The sequence below is a fragment of the Rhinopithecus bieti genome, unplaced genomic scaffold, assembly GCF_001698545.2.
Source record: "Rhinopithecus bieti isolate Rb0 unplaced genomic scaffold, ASM169854v2 scaffold_618, whole genome shotgun sequence".
NCBI lineage: Eukaryota > Metazoa > Chordata > Mammalia > Primates > Cercopithecidae > Rhinopithecus > Rhinopithecus bieti.
The window spans coordinates 57,902-78,816 of NW_016803195.1; the positions used below are offsets into that span (position 1 = coordinate 57,902).

Sequence of the window (20,915 nt, forward strand, 5' to 3'; positions counted from 1 at the left end):
GCTCGCGTTGGGAGTTGGAGACTGGAGCTGTTCCTATTCGGCCATCTTGCTCCGCCAGAAAAATATTTTTCATAATGTATTTATCTTTTGGATAAAATAATCTTCCATTCCTTATTTCTTTTCTCTCATTCAATTCACTTTTTCCCCTTGCCTGATGAACTTTTGTATGCTTATCCTACCTGATTGCAGAATTTTCTAGGGACTGTTTGTGGTTCTGTTATTTAGAAAACACCCAAAATGGAATAGTTATTCAAAACCTTTTTGTGTAAGTAATGTAAGATTATAATTTTAAAAAAAAGCTCCCCAAATAAGCAAATAATACCCACTCATGCCACCACTCTGATACAATCTTGACAACATTTTGGTATATATGTTTTCACTTATTTTTAGACATATATAATATTTGTATTTTACAAAGCTATAAGAGTACTTTTTATATTGATTGATAACCTAGCTCTGTGAGTGGATATTGTCCCATACCAGTAAACGGATTTCTACAATATAAATTTTAATAGTTGCTAATTTACTCAGCTAATTGTTGGATATTTCGGTTGTTTCCTCTTTTTCATTATTGTAAGCAAATTGTTGTGACAGACTAAGTTGTGACAACTATTAAATTTTTGTGCACCATTTTAATTAATATTTTGACATTTGAGCCCATTGAACCTTGAAAATACTATCAACAAATGAAGTTTTATCTCTTCTGTAAGGTTTCCTGGAACATGCCATAGAAACAGCTGTCTGATCCTGGGAGCAGAGCGTGCTCACTTTTGACTGCATAACCTCACTGGCTTTTCATCTCTGTCATTCTCCTTGGGCTGTGTTGATCACATTGCTGTGGACACTCACAGTCTCTCTTTCTCATTGCCTCCAGAACACAGATGCCGCCCTGCTCCCCTGCATCAGTTATCCTGCATTTGCCCTGGATGATGAAGTTCTGTTTAGCCAGACACTTGATAAAGTGGTTAGAAAATTAAAAGGAAAATATGGATTTAAACGTTTCTTGAGAGATGGGTATAGAACATCACTGGAAGATCCCAACAGATGCTACTACAAGCCAGCTGAAATTAAGGTATTAAAAAATATTCCATGGTAATCGCATATCAGAGCAATCAAAAGCACAGATTCAGGAGACTGACCGTTGGGTTTGAATTCTGGCTCTGCTACTTACTAGCTATGTGGCCCTGGGCCAGTTAATTAACCTGTCTCTGTGTTTAATTTTTTTCATTGGGATAAAATAATAATAGTACCTATATCATGAGGTTCTTATGACGACTAAACAACTTACATAAAAGTGCTTAGAATAGTGCTTGGCACATAGTGAATGCTCAGTAAGTGCTAGCTCTTATTACCGGTGAGGTATTTACTGATAATGGGCCATGTTGATCTATTGGGTGAATAATTTTTCTATTGCATTTTCAGTCCTCTGCTTGCCTGATCCATACTATTTGTCTTCTATAATATTAAATATCTGTTTGCAATATTCCTTTCAATCTTTTAAGCAAATTCTTTTATTAAAACTGATAGGCCATTCCATCTTCCTTTATCTATTTCATTTAGACACTTTCTTTTAAAATACAGTCCTCTAAATATTTAGTTTTAAAATGTTTTGTATTTCAAAACACACATACCACTATATCTAGTTTTATACTAGCTGCTTTTAAGCCATCTAGAAAATAGCACCCCAAAAAAGTAAGAAGTCATGCACATTGCTGAGAACTTTGCTTTAACATAGTGTATTGAAAGGTATTTTGTTTTTTTTGTTTCTTTCCTTTTGAGATGGAGTCTTGCTCTGTTGCCCAGGCTGGAGAGCAGTGGAATGATCTCAGCTCACTGTAACCTCCACCTTCCGGGTTCAAGCAGTTCTCCTGCCTCAGCCTGCTGAGTAGCTGGGATTACAGGCACATGCCACAATGCCCAGCTAATTATTTTGTATTTTTAATAGAGATGGGGTTTCACCATGTTGGCCAGGCTGGTCTTAAACTTCTGACCTAAAATTATCTGCCCTCCTCGGCCTCCCAAAGTGCTGGGATTACAGGTGTGAGCCACTGTGCCCGGCTGAAAGATACTGTGTATGCATGGGCATAATTGGCTCACTCACTGAAGGTAGGTAAGGTCCCTAGGAATCTGTATATAGAAAATGTGTAGGCAACATTATACCTTTTAAGTTGTTTGGCAATTAACGTACTGTTTTAAAATTTAACATACACTTTTGCAGAAAAACTAGACAAGCTATTTATCATTTTATTTAACTTCTTTTTTTTTTTTTTTTTTTTTTTTTTCTTAAATAGAGACCAGATCCCACTAGGTTGCCCAGGCTGTACTGGAACTCCGGGGCTCAAGTGATTCTCCTCCCTCAGCCTCCCAAGTAGCTGGGAGTACAGGCATACACCACCACACCCAGCTTTATTTTATTTAATTTCACAGTTGACTATCACTTGGAAACCATTTTATTGTGTGCACTTTTGAAATTTTCAGCAGTGTTGGCAGTGTTACAATCTGTTAGGTTGGACCAAAAGATCCATTTATCTCTTAAACACCTTCAAATGTTTCTTTCCTATTTAATACATTTTCTGTGCCAATATTTACAGCACTTACATTTGAATTGGACCACCTACAACTAACTACCACCTTGCACACTTCCAACTTTGGATCTGTCCAGCAAGTTTTCTGCACCTTCTGCTGAGCACCACCAAGGAAAGCCACAACAGTGTGGGTAGGAGCTGCCCCACAGTCAGGAGATCTGTCTTGGTTCACCCTCATCATTGCTGTCAGTTCTTGTCAGTCCTGCTATCTGACTCTGCCAGGAACTCCCCATGAAAGCTTTTCCAGCTTTTTCCTATTTGTACTCAAGTTTGCAGACTTTCCTTTTTATTTTCTACTTGATAGCCTTTCATTTCTGCATGGCCTCCTCCACTGTGTCTTTCCTTCATCCGTACTTCCCTCTGTCTCTCTTGCCTCACAGAAGGAGCTCTCTGTTCTTTCTAAGGCTAACCCGTCCTGTGTATACCCCATCCTATTCTCTTTTACTTTCTTGACACCCTCACTTGTTTTATTCTGTGATAGAAGGATATCTATTTCTCTTTCTTTTTTCTCCTCATCTTCCCCATTTCTACCTTCTCTGTCTTGGTTCCCCAACTTAAATTAGCTTTTTTCCTCATTAAGCACATTGATGTTTATCATTAAGAAACCAAACAAAACCCTTCCTCAACCCTTTCCCTGTCCACCTCCATCCTCTTTCTCTTTGTGCCACACATCTGAAAAGCATGGCCTGTACTTGGTGTCTCCTTGTTTATATCCCGCTTACTCTTTCCCCCTACAAACTGGCTTACTTCCCAGCACTCCCCAGTAGCTGTGCTGGCTTCAATCCGCTTACATTACTGAGTCGGAGTGGATGCTTTTCTGATCTCATTTCACAGAACTTCTTGGCATTTGAGTGTCTTTGCTGAGTCTTCTTTGTTGGAACATTCTCCATTGGCTGTGACCCCATTCTTTATTCTCCACTTCTCTCACTTACTTCTTATTCTCCTTTGCAGGTTCCTCTTCTTCTGCCCCCTCTTAAACATTGCACTTCTCCTAGGGTCCATCCACAGCCCTAGCCTCTCTTCATTCTGGCTGTGAACTCTCAGCTTCAGCTATAGCTGTTAACCACAGATCTCCATCCCTAACTCATACCTCTCCTCAAGTGCCCACCCCCTGTACGCAGCTGCCTTGTGGACATCCTCGCTTAGGTGTCTTACAGTCTGCCTGTATTCAGCTTCCACTCCTGTGCCCAAGCCCTATACCTAGAAGGAAGTCATTCTAGGCACTTCCTTTCACCCATCTACCTTTGTCAATCACCAAGGCTGGCAGATTTAGCCTCCTAAAAATCCTAAAATTCTGTTTCTTCCTCTCTATTACTCCCTGGTTTAGGCTACTGGATCTGGGGTGATTTTGCCCCCCAGGAGACTTCTGACAATGTCTGCAGACATTTTGGGTTGTCACAATATGGTAGGTACTACTGACATCTGGAAGGCAGATACTAGGGATGCTAGTAAACATTCCTGCACCACACAGGACAACCCAAAAACAAAGAATTATTTGGCCACAATGTCAGTAGTGCTGAAGTTAAGAAACCTCAGTTTAGGTTGTCATCTTTTCTCTTTGGATTTTGCTCCAGCAGAATTCCAGCTGGTCCTGTTTCTTGCCCTCCAACTCTCTTCAGTATTACCAGCTGCTCAGTCTAGCAAGTAAATACAATGAGTAAATCTGATCCTGCTGAGTATTCACCTGTGGTTCTCTTTTATTTCCAGACCAAAGTCTTAGCCACTTAGCATGACCCGCAAGGCCCTTCCTGATCTGGCTGGCCTGGCCCATCTGTAGGGTTTTCAGTTTTCACTACTTCATCCATGCTTATTCCAGAAATACTGAATTACTGGTAGATTCTTTAACATACTTTGTGCTTCTATGCATCTGTGGTTTGTAACTATTATTTCCTTTGCCTTGAGTTACTTTAGCTCATCTCCCCAGTGAAGTCCATCCCACGTTAGCTGAAACATCTCCTTTCCTATAAACATTCCCTGACTCCAAGGCAGACTCAGGTGTTCCACTCCCTATGAACCTGACATACCATGTGTAGATATTTCCTACTGCATAGTAGTTGTTTATTTACATGCTGGCCTCCCTATTAGACTGTGAGCCTCTGAGGGAAGTTCTCTGTCTTTTTGGTTCCAGGCATCAGTAAGTATTCAGTAAATATTTATTGAAGGACCACAGTTTGATGGACTGAATGAGTGAGCTTTTGAATAATAAGACCTGAGGAAATTAAAAAAAAAAAAAAAAAATAGAACAAGGAAACTGCTTTGAAAATCAGTTCAATTTATTGCTATAAGCAAATCTTTGACATATCACCTAACTATATTTCTTCTAATTTAATTGTTAGTGGCTGGGCACAGTGGCTCATGCCTGTAATGCCTGTAACCCCAGCGCTTTCGGAGACCGAGATAAGAGGATCTCTTGAGACCAGGAGTTTGACCAGCCTGGGCAACACAGGGAGGAGACCACATCTCTGAGAAAAAAGAAAGAAAGAGAGAGAGACAGAGAGAGATAGCCAGATACAGTGATGTGTGTCTGTAGTCCCAGCCACTTGGGAGGCTGAGGCAGGAAAAAGGATCCCTTGAGCCCAGCAGGACAAGGCTGCAGAGAGCCATGATTGTGCCACTGCACTCCAGCCTGGGCCACAGAGTGAGATCTTGTCTCAAAATAATAATAATAATTTAACTGTCAGTGAAAAATTTAATGTTTTATTTTCTGTTTTAGCTATTTGATGGCATTGAATGTGAATTTCCCATATTTTTCCTTTATATGATGATTGATGGTAAGTAAGCTTTTTCCTGAAATTTAAGCTATAGGATTTAAGTGGTTTAAAGAAGAGCAGAAATGAAATATGACTCTTTTCAGCTAGAAAAACAGACTGCACTTCAGTGATGTTAATTGCCCTGCATTTATATATGCGACTCTTTTGCTGAGTGAATGCTAAATCATTTAAAGAATTAAAAAAAACTTGGAAGCATTTAAAAAAATGATACCATATATTATTATATTACATGAAAAATTTTATAGTAGAATCATTAATTACTGTATTCAATTGGATACTGTGAGTGCTGTGTACATTAGTATACTTAGGAATAGGGAAATTCAATTAAAAATTAGTTTTCAATTCTAAATGCTAATGTGACTTTCTAAAACATTTCCTTGGAAATATCACACAGATTTGCATTACTTTTTTAATTTTAATTTTCCTTTGCATGGAAAACTTACCAAATAATTGTAACTGGCCTATATATTTTTTCTAAGGTAAAACTTTTGAAAGGTCCTTATAGCTCGCTGCTATTGGATTTTATTTTAGGAGTTTTAGAGGCAATCCTAAGCAAGTACAGGAATATCAGGATCTTTTGACTCCAGTACTTCATCAGACCACAGAAGGTATAGTTGTCTTTTTAAGAAATTCTTCCTACCAACATTTCCTTAATGTTTATTTAAAATGTATAAATGAGTCCTTTGTAAAACACAATAATTTATATTAAATTGAAAAAATGAGTGATCCCTGAAATGAAATCAGAAAGAAGATTAAGCAAGACAAAGATGGAGATTTATCTAGGTGGGCATGGCTATAGTCATTCCAAAATAGTCAGGTGGACTGAGTTCGTCCATCTGTTATTTACTATGTAACTCCATTACTCTGTATAGTGTGACAATAATAGAAAGTGACTAGTTTTTATCCAGGTCACTAAAAATGCTGTAGTCAGGTGAGTGCCCCACCGTGGAGGGCTACCTGGAGAGGTTCTGCCCTTGTCTAAAGGCACTAGAATTGCTGAGAATATTCTGGCCTCCTCTTTAGAGTTTTTTCTAGGGTCCTTAGCATTGTATTTTGAATATCTGCCATGGTGCTAAAACATCATCCTTTGAGGATGGATTTAGTATTTTAGAAATGGTCAGAAGGCCCAGTCTTAGGAGTAAGGGTATATTGGTTTCAGTCAAACACCAGCAGGGACCCTCAAAAAACATAACTGAATTTTCTGTATAACTGGAAAACCAATTTTCAAAGGAATTCCAAATGAAATGTTCTAGATGTCTTTGGGGCTTGAAAGTACTGACAATCACAGCACTGAGCCCCATTCCTATCTCACATGAAATTTGTGATATTCTTTGGGGTTTTCCAGAGATATCTCAGAGTAAATACTTCATATTATATGCTCACTAACATGCTTGTAATGTTAAAAGTTGTGAAATGTTTATGGATAAACATTGATTTCAAAGTGAATATTAATTTTTAAAAGTTAATTTTGTCTTTATGCTACAAATAATCACTTGTCCAGTGTGAGAAATAATGCATTAAATTTTGTAATGCATGTAATATTTGAAATCCTTTGAAGCAGATCTTTTAATGTTTAGTGTTAGATCATTGATGCATTAAGGTGTAGCAGTTTAATGTACCTCGCTTCAGGTTTCATCGTGTTCAGAGAGTGATGTTCAAAGTATTATCTGTATATCATAGACCTTCTTACTGATTTTAGACACAAATATTGTTGATTGATGCGTAAGGAAGCAAAATTTTAGGGAAATCTGTGCAATTTCATTAGAAAATTAAGTTTACTGTGGGCTAATATTGCAAAAGTCTTCTGTAGCATCCTACATAGGTTGTTGATTATTTTCCCATTTTATCATCCACAAATATTCTACTCTTAAATAATTTTAGTTCCTACCAATCCATTTTTAAATGGTCACAGGGGGGATGGCTTTTTCTCTTCAGTGATATTGAATGGTAGATAATGGGCCTAATGCTTAAATGGGGATTTCTTTGCTCTAGCAATGGCTCAGAGTTATAATTCTTCATTTAAGATTACACAGTATCTCATTTGTGAAGCTTCTGTAGACTAATCCTATTAAAAATAGCTTCCTCTATGGCCCTAAATATTTGTATACTGTGTATTTGTTGATTCATTTGAAGATATTAAAATTAAATGTTGTTGAGGGAGATTATGTACTCATTGTTAGCCAAAGCATAACAATCTGCTGTTGAATTAGTGTTTTAAAGTCAATTTTTTTCCTCCATAATTTTCACTGGCAATATCTGAAAGGAACCAGAATATCCGGCTTGCTATAGCTTATCAAATCTGTTGCCTCCTGTGCAACAAGTCTGCCTCCCTGCTTTCTAATCATTACAGTGTCTTGAAGGGAACATTTGGGAAAGACACTAATTTTGATATGGTTTGGCTGGCTGTGTCCCCACCCAAAGCTCACCTTGAATTATGGTAATTCCCATGTGTCAAGGATGGGGCCAGGTGGAGATGATTGAATCATGGGGGCAGTTTCCCCCATACTGTTCTCATAGTAGTGAATAAGTCTCAGGAGATTTGATGGTTTTATAAATACATAAGCCCTCTTGCCTGTCACCGTGTAAAACACCGTGTAAAGACACTAATTTTGATGTGGTTTGGCTGTGTCCCCACCCAAAGCTCACCTTGAATTATAGTAATTCCCGTGCTCTTCCTTCACCTTTCACCGTGACTGTGAGGCCTCCCCAGCCATGTGGAACTCTGAGGCCATTAAAACTCTTTCCTTTATAAATTACCCAGTCTTGGGTATATCTTTATTAGTAGCATCTGAGTGGACTAATACAGATTTGTTATATTTTAAATATGTATTTTTAAATTCCATAGGATATCCTGTTGTACCAAAGTACTATTATGTGCCAGCTGACTTTGTAGAATATGAAAAAAATAACCCTGGTAGTCAAAAACGATTTCCTAGCAACTGTGGCCGTGATGGAAAACTGTTTCTTTGGGGACAAGCACTTTATATCATCGCAAAACTCCTGGGTAAGTGGAGAAGATTGGAAATGGAATTTTTTTCCTTGTTATTAAACTATTAGAAATAAATATGCCTTTGCTGATGTTTATGTTGGATTTGGGTGGTGTTTCATGCTCTTAGGAGGTCTTTGGGGAGTTTCTTAGTATCTAGTGGTATATTAATATATCTATTTCACTGAATGATGATGGACAGTTTCTGGGAAAAAAGCGCAATAGGTATGGGTACCATTTGTGATCATTTAGGGGGCTGCATTTGGCTTACTATATAGGTTTCCTGCAGAAGATTATAGAAACTTTGAGTTACTTTTATATGATATATTAAAAATTCTGACTTAAGAAGACAGTAACAGTCATGCTTCGTTATACCTTTAGTAAACCACTTGCCAAAAGGTATTGGTCATCTCAAAGTTCTCTTCTGTCCAATAAATACATATTGGCAATTTTAGTTGGAGGCTTAATAGGGCCATTATTCATTATTCTTTGAAGAATTATTTTTCATCTTCTACAACTTGAGCTGAATCATAGCACTCTTGGACGCTTTGAAATGAAGACAAATTTGATAAACACAGGGAAAGCATTATGCATCTTCCTGCAACATTCCTTGTTCAAATTTTAAATGTTATTAGCATTTACATCAAAAAGGCTATCACTTTAGAGTCAGAATTCCTTTATGGCAAAAAGATTATGAAATAGGCTAACTGTAAATACTGTACCTGCACTAAAAGAACTGCCTACTGTATAAAATACTGTTATGATTTTTGTTGTTTCTACCATTACTGCATAAGTTCTAATACATTTGTGCCATAAGAGTAATCATCTTCAGTTTTTAAAAAATATTCCATTAGGGAAGAATATTTCACAGGACAGAATTCCAATTTGAGCTTTACGTAAATGATATGTAAGAGCAGGCAGAAGCTAACCAAATAAGTGAAAACTAAGTTAATGCTGTTCTCAGTTTGCTCCTTTCCTAACTCTATTTTCTGGGTCTCTATATATACCTAATGCTAATTTAAGAACATGAAGAAACATTTTCTTCCTCCTTTAAAGGGACAGCTTTTTGACAAGGTGTTGATATTATTTATATAGGCTTTGCTTTTAGAATTTCCAAAGTGGGGGGAAAGGCACATGAAACAGTTTTCTTATAATCAACTCAAGTTGGGAAAGTTATCTCTGGTTAGATTGTTATTTCCATCTCACTAGCATAATTAAAAAGAAGCTTTGTTGATACAGTTAAGTAAAACATGTTTTAGTAGAGGACTAGTTAACTTATGTAAGGATAAGAATTTTAATATTAGAATTTTTTAAAAGTTTTTAAAAATTTTAAAAGTTTTTATGTACTACATTTGGAAATTACAAATGAGCATGAGGAATTTTTTCTGTGATTCTGAGGCTGAAAACTGGAACCTGGGATCTGGGATATGAAATTAAAACCTTCTTCATCCTGCTTTTTGCGGTATATCCAGACTGGGTTTAGTGCAACTAGAAAGAATGTTGTTTGAGCAAAGCCTCTAGATAAAATTGACAAGGCTAGTGAATTGAGAAGGTGGAATTGACCACACCCTACATAAGCAAATTGAGCTTTAAAAAAGGAAAAAGAAGCCGGGCGCGGTGGCTCAAGCCTGTAATCCCAGCACTTTGGGAGGCCGAGACGGGCGGATCACGGGGTCAGGAGATCGAGACCATCCTGGCTAACCCGGTGAAACCCCGTCTCTACTAAAAAATAAAAAAAATTAGCCGGGCGAGGTGGCGGGCGCCTGTAGTCCCAGCTACTCGGGAGGCTGAGGCAGGAGAATGGCGTAAACCCGGGAGGCGGAGCTTGCAGTGAGCTGAGATCCAGCCACTGCACTCCAGCCTGGGCGACAGAGCGAGACTCCGTCTCAAAAAAAAAAAAAAAGAAAAGAAAAAAGAAAAAGAATGACAATAGTATCAGTAAAAAAGCATTGAAGTTTCCAAAATAAATGTGTTGAATGTAGACAGGTCTTGAGTGAAGATAGTATTTTCTTATATTAAGACCAGAGTGAACAGAAATAATACAGGTCATGCCTCCATTTCTGTTTCTTGACCCAAAAGAATAAGAAATACTGCAGGGCTACCATTAAAGAAAGTCAGTTTCTCTTTTCCCTGCTGATCTTCTGAAAAGGCAGCAAGAACATGCAGAAGGTATGTTGCATACTATGAAACCACATACTTATCTCCAGCTGAAAAAAAGAAATATTGCATATTCATTAGTAGTCTAGCCTAGCTTTGTGTCATCTGGTTAACAGCTCACTGGTTAAGACGAATAACATCTCAGAAGACTGAATCATTTAGTTGCCCTTAACTATTGTATACTGCCCCTAAGAACCATCAGACTTCTATGGATTTTCGTTAAGATTCCAGATACAACATTTACTTAAATCGTCTTTATTTATTAAAGGAGCCTCAGTTGGATATCTGCTTGACAACATTTTGTGAGCAGCTAATTGTGGTTACTGTTTTTACATGAAAATAATATAATAGTGAATCTTTAAAAATACTCTATAGTATGTGCCTTTCGCTAATTCAGGCCAGTTTGTATCTCAATGAAGTCTAATAATATTTTGCTTTATGTATGCCTAACTAAATAATTATATAACAAAACTGTGACTTCTAGTCAATTGTTAAAGAAAAGACACAGTATGCTATATCCTGAACCAAGGCCTGAACTCCCCACTGTGCTCTTAAAAAATAAGTTCATTATTCACAGTATTTCCTTTTCTCTTATGAAATTTATACTTTTAGAAAATCAATATTTTCTATATAACTGGTAAATATATTATAAAGATGTATACTTTAAACCCCCTAAGACATATCTTAAGATACATTGACATGTCTTAGAATAAAATGATCATTAGTTATACCTTCAACTGTTATTCAAATTTGAAAGTTTAGAAACCATTCATGTAAGACCAGTCTAAAGAAATCCGAGTACCTTTTGAGCTCTTTGCAAAATAAATAACCTTAAAAGTACAGCCATTCATTGCTTAATGGTAGGGCTATATTCTGAGAATTGTGTCATTAGGTGATTTTTAGCCTACGACATACCTAGCCTATATGATATAGCCAATTGCTCCTAGACTACAAACTTGTAGAACATGTTACTGTACTGAGTACTGTGGACAATTGTAACACAATGGTAAGTATCTGTGTACCTAACATATTTAAACATAGAAAAGGTATAGTGAAGATACAGTATTGTAATCTCATGGGACATCTTTATGCATCATCACATGACTGATTTATTGCATTAAAAATCACTTGAGGCTGGGTGCAGTGGCTCACGCCTGTGTCCCAGCATTTGGGGAGGCTGAGGCACGCAGATTGCTTGAGCCCAGGAGTTCACAACTAGCCTCCCTAGAAACTGGGACTACAGGTGCACGCCGCCACACCTGGCTAATTTTTTGTATTTTTAGTAGATACAGGGTTTCACCATGTTGCCCAGCCTGGTCTCGAACTCCTGAGCTCAGGCAATCTGCCCGCCAGGCATGGTGGTGCATGGCTGTAGTCCCAGCTACTCAGGAGGCTGAGGCCAGGGGATCACCTGAGCCCTGGAGGTTAAGGTTGTGGTGAGCAGTGATTGCACCACTGCACTCTAGCCTGGGTGATAGAGTGAGACCCTGTCTCAAAAAAAGGATTAAAAAATTGCTTGAAAATCTTGATGTTTGGATTGAATTTTCTTTTTGAGATTCAGAAAACTAAAGAGGTCAGGAGATCGAGACCATCCTGGCTAACACGGTGAAACCCCGTCTCTACTAAAAAATACAAAAAACTAGCCGGGCGAGGTGGTGGCGCCTGTAGTCCCAGCTACTCGGGAGGCTGAGGCAGGAGAATGGCGGGAACCCGGGAGGCGGAGCTTGCAGTGAGCTGAGATCCAGCCACTGCACTCCAGCCTGGGTGAAAGAGCAAAACCCCGTCTCAAAAAAAAAAAAAAAAAGAAATATAAAGTTAATGATAACATTGCTCTAAAACCATTAGAAAACCATTATAAAGGCCATTATATAACTTTAATATATGTGCTTATTCAGTATGTCCTAAAAAGAGATACTAACATATCAGCTTTTAAAAATCTGACTTCTAGGGCCAGGTGTGGTGGCTCACGCCTGTAATCCCAGCACTTTGGGAGGCCGAGGCAGGCGGATCATGAGGTCAGGAGATCAAGACCATCCTGGCTAACACAGTGAAACCCCATCTCTACTAAAAATACAAAATATTAGCCAGACGTGATGGCACGCACCTGTAGTCCAGGAGAATCACTTGAACCTGGGAGGCGGAGGTTGCAGTGAACCAAGATCGTGCCACTGCACTCCAGCCTGGGTGACAGAGCAAGACTCCATCTCAAAATTTAAAAAAAAAAAAAAATCTGACTTCTAGACTTCAGCTTGTCTTTTCCATATGTGCAACTAACTTTTCTTATCCTGTACATCAGACATTTGTAGTGATGATCTTCATTCAGGTACTACTACATGATCCCGGCTCATTAAAGATTATAACTTTACATACTGTATAATTTAAGGCAGGTGAATACAATAATTTTTAGGGTGGATATTTTGAAAATATTAATAAACATTAATGGTTAAAACAAGATATATTCTCTTGGTAAACTTGAATATTAAGCAATTTTAGTTAACTACAACTTTCTCTCCAATATACACAAACTCCCAGAATACTCAAGTTAATGAAAATTTGCTTGAATCTCACAACAGAATTTTTTTTAAGAGACAAGAGGGTTTCACTCTGTCACCTAGGCTGGAGTGCAGTGGTACGATCATAGCTCAATGGAGCCCCAAACTCCTGGGCTCAAGTGATCCTCCTACCTCAGCCTCCTGAGTATTTGGGACTACAGGCACAGATCACGACACGTGGCAGGATCTTTTTCTTTTGGGGATGGGTATTACTTAATTTCTTTGGAACACTAACAAGGTACTTTTAAAGTGATAAAATAGATATAGAAGTACTTTAAAATTTCCAAAGTGTTATGTATATACAAAGTTCACAACTTGATTTCTTGGGTTCCCAAAGTTCTTTGGTAAGTCATTGTTTGGAAGCCAATTTATTTTCCTGTAGAAATTATATTTTAAATGATTATTAACACCCAGCAAACTTGTAACCGTGGGGTTATGAATTATTTCTCTGACATTATCATCTTTTTCTTCTACTTTCTCCCTCTCTAGCTTCTCTTCCCTTTTTTTTTCTTTTTTTTTGGGGGGGTTTGAATGTAAGATCTGCCACTTACTACCTGTGTGATTCGAGTTTTCTTAACTTCCCCGAACATTAATTTCTTTATTTTTATGTTATAAGGATTAGCTGGTAAGGAAATACACATAAAGCATTTACTGTGGGACAAATACATGTTTAAATGGTTCTTCCCCTTTCTGTTCCTACTTTACCATTCATCTACTTGTTGATCTCTGCTTCTATTTATAGAGGCCTACTCTTTGATAGTGACTATGGATATCCAGTAGCTCACTAACAAGAGTTATAGGAAATACTTCTGCCTGTCTCTCTCTAAGGGCAACCTAATTATTCTGACATACTACTTCCTAATTCCAGTGTTTGTCACAAAAATAAGCCCTTTTGCATTTGATTTTATTCATGACATTTCTTGCCTAATTGATCTCAAATATAAAAGCTACAGATTAAACCTGGAAATCTAATGCTTTTTAAACTTAAAATCATTGGTCAAGTGTCCCCTAGTGTATATAAGGACATAAGAAACTGAGGTCTTGATTTTCTTTGGTCTGTTGTCTTCAAATACAGTTGACTCTTCAGGATAGCACGTGGTTTTGTTACTGCTCAGTTCAAGATAAAATGAATAGATAAGAATGTACAGGTATATTTTTACATGTTGGTTGCTAAGAGATTTCCCAGTTGTTGCACTTTAGGAAACTTCAAGAATATTTTCATTGTCTTTCTCATGTTACCCATTTGATGGCTAGTGACCTAAAGTGGGATTTCTGTGCAGCAGGCATTATAAACATCTTGAAGCATATGTAGTATTACTTTAAAGGCTTCACCTGGGAAGACTTTCTTTCTTTAGCTTCCTGTATAAATAACTGACTTTCCTTTTTTTTTTTTTTTGGAAACGGAGTCTCGCTGTGTCACCCAGGCTGGAGTGCAGTGGCGCTATCTCAGCTCACTGCAATCTCTGCCTCCAGGGTTCAAGCAATCCTTCTGCCTCAGCCTCCTGAGTAGCTGGGACTACAGGTGCATGCCACCACGCCTGGCTAATTTTTTGTATTTTTAGTAGAGACGGGGTTTCACCATGTTGCCCAGGCTGGTCTCAAACTTCTGAGCTCAGGCAATCTGCCCACCTTGGCCTCCCAAAGTGCTGGGATTACAGACGTGAGCCACTGCGCCCGGCCGATAAGTGACTTTCTTAAAGCTAAAATGTTTTTATTGAATTAGTACAAGTGCTAGAAAATTTGCGTAGACATTATTCTCATCCTTACATATATTAGTAAAGTTGAATATGAGAGTAGTAATAGACTGTGAGAGGGCTTTTCTTACATGTTTGTCACACTGATTTTCAGAAACACTAATATAATACCTGCCTTAAAATATGTCACATTCCGTGCTCTGCCTTTTACAAACATCATCCTAAGTAATCTTCCTAACATCTCTTTGAGATGGGTACTACGTGGCGTAGGTGAGGAAACTTAGGCCCACAAGAGTTTAACAACTCACCCAAGGTTACAGAGCTCATGAGTAACAGAGTTTGTTGATTTATTCAGGAGTCTACAGGGTGCTTGTGTCACCTGTAACCTCTGTGGCATTAAATATTCCTATTAAAAACAAAAGCATTGCTAATCTAATAAGATAATAAATCGAGTCTTGTTTTCATTTACATTCTGACTGTTAGAAACATATTTCTTAGTCACTCTTCTGTGAATTGTTTAGTAATTTTTTTTTTGCCCATTTAATCTTGGTTTTATGGTTTTTCTTATCAGTCTACATGAATGTTTTATATATTAAGTGTATAAAACCTCTCTGATATTTTCCTAGTTTGTTTGTCTTTAAATTTTGCTTTTGCTATATTTTCATGAGCAGAACTTAAAATCTTTACACACTCAGGTCTACCAGTGTTTTCCTATTTAATTTTTGCTGTGGAATTTACCATTTAATTTTAGAAAGTCCATCGTTGTTAATTGGTTGAGTAAAATTCATACACACACACACACACACAGAAACACACACACACACAGACACACACACACACATACATATTTGGAATTTTTTGTTCTAATATGAGGTTAAGGATCTGCATTTTCTTTTTCTCCAAATAGCTCATTTCATAATTCATGTGTTACTAATATGTGTCACCATAGCTGAGAATCAGCTAGGCTTTGAAGTACATAATTTTACCCTATAAATATCTGCTGAGCCTATTTTAGTATGTCCTATGTAATTTTTGTGTCATGATAAAAAATATTTGCTCTGTTAAATTTTCTTTAAATTATTATTTCATTAAAGAAACAGATTTTCTTAATATTTTCTTTTATGCTGACAATTTTTGCTTGAGGTAAGCCCAGGGTATATTTTATAAACCTTCTGTGAAAAAAAAAAATTAATTAACTTAATTCCTATTTTATAAGGATTTAAAGACAGATATCTCTATTTTATAGAAATTCTTGATTATCTTGGAGGTGTGGTGCTATATTGTAAATGTAGAAAGCCATTGATCTCTTACCCTCGCTCTTTTATTTTCATTTGGAATATTCTGTAGTTTGTTGTATATAAGTTCTTTCAGGATTGTCACTCTTCACCAGAAAACCAGTTTCATTGAATTGGAACAATAAAGACCTCTATTTTTGCCTCCTGAATAATAAAAATCAATGCAGTGGGGAAAAAATATGCCCATAAACTTGACCTTTTAATGGTATTTGTCACTTTTATACCATCATGGAAATTAAAGTAATGATTACGGCAATTAGCGTTTCTGTATTTGCTAACCCACTAATTTATTATTCTGCTTAGTAAGTGTATTGAGTGCCTACTAGGTGCTGGCGGCTGTGCTAGGTACTGGGCGTCATGTATAAGAAGCATACAGTCTATGAGGTTATAGATGAGCACGTGGTGTAAGTGGGAACATCAATCTAGGTATAGAAGTGTGGCACAAAGAGAGAAATATGAAGGAAATGCAAAGAAATAAGCTTTTGAAAGACTTGGTTAACCATTTGATTCTTACCACTTTTAATAGGTTAGCATTTATGCTTTACAATGATATAAGGTTTCTTAATTTATCTGTCACTATTTATAAATAACAAAATATTGTAATAAAGATAGAATTTAATTTCTATAGCATGACAGTGAAAACTTGTTGGTTTTAGAAATTTTTTTACATCTCGGTGATCATATAATTGAGATAGGGAAATAATTTACTGCCTATTTAGAATATCAGTGTGTTAACCCTGTATCATGAGCTAAACTGAAATTAATACATTAAAATTATATGTCGATATCTGCTTCTTTTATTGATTTGGTTTAAATTTTTAAAAAGTATATTTTTTTTCAGAGAGAAAGGAGAACATTGGTATTATGCAACCTGATTTAGATAGGAAAAATGTAACGTGTCTAAATAGTTTTTTTTATTTCATCCTCCTTCTGGTATTATTTTCACCTATGTAGTGTAGAATGTCAGTGTTCTTAAAGGACAGGATTACTATGTGATTAAGAGCCCAGACTCTGGAAGCCAACTGACTGTGTCTCAACTTTGCTGTATACCAACCACAAGAAAGTTGCCTAAACACTCAGATGCCTCTGGTTCATCATCTGTAAAATGATAAGGTTGTTGTGAGAATTAATGAATGAATATATGTGAAATACTTAAAACAATGCCTGGAGCTTAATAACTGTGTAGGTATTGCTGCTGCTGCAGAGGCCGAGGTGGCTCTGGCAGACTCTGCTGCTGCTCTTCCTCCTCCTCCTTGTTATTCTACTATTAATACTACTTTAATTATTATTGAAAAGATCTTCCAAGAGTCACTAAAATCCTTTGGTGATTTTGTCTCAAATAACAATTCAGATGTGCCTGGAAGGTACCCCAGGATAGAAATCTAATGTAGAAATATTCCTAAAGCTGCAAATAAATTTATAACCATTGATTCCCTGCTCTGTCATATTCACTACCTAAAAGCAATATATAAAAAGCTATGGAAAATGAACTGTTATCTTTTTAGTAAATATTATACACAGGTACATTTATACAGAACTCAGCATAGTATTGTTTTTAAGTGATCAGCATAGAGCCAAAGATCAAGAATGAAATAAACATGTTTTATAGCTTACATGCAGTAAAAATGAAGAAGTGTGCTGACTCACTTTAGAAGTTGGATTTTTTTGTTGTTTTTTATCAATTAATTTGCACATGTGTGAGCATAACTAAGATAACTTTATAGATGCAGACTTGCTGGGTTGGAAAATATGTTCACTGTAAATTTGTGTAGATAACTGACAACTTGCACGCCAAGGAGATTTTGCAGAATTGCATTTCAGGGGCTTTTCCTACCACCAGCACCTCTCCCTCACATATTCTCTTCTAGGCCCATGGAGAAATCCTGCTGTAGTGAGTGAGTCTCTGGTGCTGATGGGTATCCTTCAAGTGTGTTACAACAGAAGACAGCAGAGAACCACAGACTTAGTGCCTTCCTCCCCACGGCCTTTCACTCTAAATTTCTGTCCATGTTATATCCTTGGATTTTATCAAAAGTTGCCATAAGGAACTACCGTGTTAAAAGGGCTTCCATTTTTACAGTGCAACAGCAATTGAGGACGTTGCCTTCATGTTGGTCAGTGCCCCATAAAAAAAAAAAAATGCCCCTTCTCAGAAATCTGTTTTAGAATTTTGTATCAGGAAACACTGCTTCTTAACAAACTGATTTCCTTCCTTTATTTTCTGATTTTCTGAAAGAAATCTGACTTCTTTCCTATTTTTAAAATAGCTTTATTGAGATATGATTTACATACCATATATTTTACCTATTTGAAGTTTACAATTCAGTGATTTTTGATATGTTTATAGAGTTGTGCAATCATCACTGCAATCAGTTTTACAATGTTTTCATCATCTCCCTGACAAAAAACCTCAGGCCTAGTAGCAGTCACTCCTCATTTCCCTCTCATCACTTCACCCTTTCACCCAGCACTAGGCAATGGCTAGCCTACTCTCTAATTCTATAGATTTGCCTATTTGGGACATTTCATATAACTCGAAACTGATAATGTGGACTTTTGTGTCTGGCTTCTTTCACTTAATATAATATTTTCAAGGTTTATCCATGTTGTAGCATGTTTCAGCAATTCATTCTTTTTATGGCGGAACAATATTCCATTGTATGTATACATTACATTTTATTCACCCATATCATCAGCAAATGAACATTTGGGTTGTTTTCACTTCTTAGCTATTATGAATAATGCTGCTATAGACTTTATATAAAATTATTGTTTGACATATTTTTCATTTCTCTTGGGTGTATACCTAGGCATGTAATTGCTGGGTCTATGCTAACTCTTTCATTTAACGTTTTGAGCAACTTACAGACTGTTTTCCAAAGCTGCTGTATCATTTTGCTTTCCCATCAACATTATGTGAGGGTTTCTATTTCTCTACATCTTTGCCGACACTTGTTCTTACCTATTTTCCTTTTTCAATTGTAGCCTTCCTAATAGATATAAAGTGATACCTCATTGTGGTTTTGGTTAGCATTTCCCAAATGACTAATGTTGAGCATTTTTTCATGTGCTTATTGGTAATTTGTATATCTCCTTTGGAGAAATGCCTATGTAGACACTGTGGCTATTTTTTAATTGGGTTTTTTTTTATTTTTATTATTGTGTTGTTATGAGTGTTTTATATCTTCTAGGTTTAAATCCCTTACAAGATACCTGATTTGTGAATGTTTTCTCACCATTATTCGGGCTGTTATTTCACTTTCTTGATGGATCTTTTGCGGCACATAAAAGTTATAATTTTGATGAACTCCAATTTATCTCTTCTTTTGTCGCTTTTGTTATGATGTCATAGTTTTGTCTAAATCAGTCACAAAGACTTACTCCTATAATTTCTTCTAACAGTTTTATTGTTTTAACTCTTACATTTAACTCTTGGATCTATTTTGAGTTGATATTTATATATGGTGTAAGGAAAAGGTCCAGCTTCATTCTTTTGCATTTGAATATCCAATTGTCTCTGCACTACTGGTCAATAAAAAAAACTTTTTTTGGCTGGGCATAGTGTCTTACGCATGTAATCCCAACCCTTTGGAAGGCTGAGGCTTGAGGCCAAGAGTTTAAGACCAGCCTGGCCAACATGGCAAAACCCTGTCTCTACAAAAAACACAAAATTAGCCAGGCATGGTGGTAAATGCCTGTAATCCCAGCTACTCAGGAGACTGAGGCACCAGAAGAACCTGGGACGCGAAAGTTGGAGTAAGTTGAGATTGTGCCACTGCACTCCACCTGGATAACAGAGCAAGACTCTGTCTCAAAACAAAACAAAGAAAAATCCTTTCTCTCCCTACTGAATTGTTTTGACACCCTTGTCAAAAATCAGTTGACTATATATGCAAGGGTTTATTTTTGGACTCTGTATTCTATTTCTGTGTCTATTCTTATGCTGATACCACACTATTAATTACCATAGCTTTTTTCCTTTCCAATCTGATACTTTTTATTACTTTTCTTTCCCAATTTCCCTGGCTGGAACCTCCAGTTCAATGTTGAATAGAAGTGGTGAGAGTGAACATCCTTGTCTTACTCCTGAACTTTGGGGGAAAAGCATTTAGTCTTTTACCATTGAGTGTGATATTAGCTGTAGCTTTTTCATAGATGCCCTTTATTTGGTTGAATACATTTTCTTCTGTTCCTACTTTGTTGAATGTTTTTATTCAAGGATGTTGAATTTTGTCAGTGCATTTTCTCAGTCTGTGGAAGTGATCATATAGTGTTTTCTTCTTTATTTTGTTGATAGGGTCTGTTAGTAATTGACTTTGTGATGTTAAGCCATCTTTGCATTTGTGGGATAGATTCTACTTGGTTATGATGTGTCATCCCTTCTTTATGTTATTGGATTTGGTTTGCTAGTATTTTGCTGAGGATTTTTGGGTCTGTATAACAGATTTTGCTTTGTAATTTTCTTGTGATACTTTGATTTTGGTATTAGAATAATATTGAACCTCTTAGAATGAGTTGGGAGGTGTTCTCTCTTTTTTGGGAGGGGGAGCACAGTTTGTGAAAGGTTGGTTTTAATTTTTCTTTAACTGCTTGGTAGAATGCACCAGTGATGCCATCTAGTCTTGAGCTGTGTGTGTGTGTGTGTGTGAAGTTTCAATCACTTTATGTACTTTTTACAAATCTGTTTAGATTTTCTATTCCTTCTTGAGTCAGTTTTGGTAGTTTGTGTCTTTCTGGGAATAATTCATCCATTTCATCTAGGTTATCTAATTTCATGGCATATATTTGTTGATATTATTCTCTTATAATCCTTTAGTTCTATAGTAATGTTTCTTTCTTGCATTCTTTTTTCTTTTCTTTTTTTTTTTTTTTTTT

At 36.7% G+C, this 20,915-nt stretch overlaps 1 protein-coding gene across 3 annotated transcripts in view; it reads left to right on the forward strand.

The window, feature by feature from the left end:
* LOC108527348 (phosphorylase b kinase regulatory subunit beta) overlaps nucleotides 1-20,915 on the forward strand; it is a 115,319-nt gene that overhangs the window by 6,007 nt on the left and 88,397 nt on the right. For all 3 annotated transcript variants that reach the window (XM_017868558.1, XM_017868550.1, XM_017868567.1), the window contains exons 2-5: nucleotides 875-1,072; nucleotides 5,299-5,356; nucleotides 5,888-5,964; nucleotides 8,202-8,360. The gene's annotated coding sequence lies outside the window, so the exon portion shown is untranslated. The remainder of the gene's footprint in view (nucleotides 1-874; nucleotides 1,073-5,298; nucleotides 5,357-5,887; nucleotides 5,965-8,201; nucleotides 8,361-20,915) is intronic.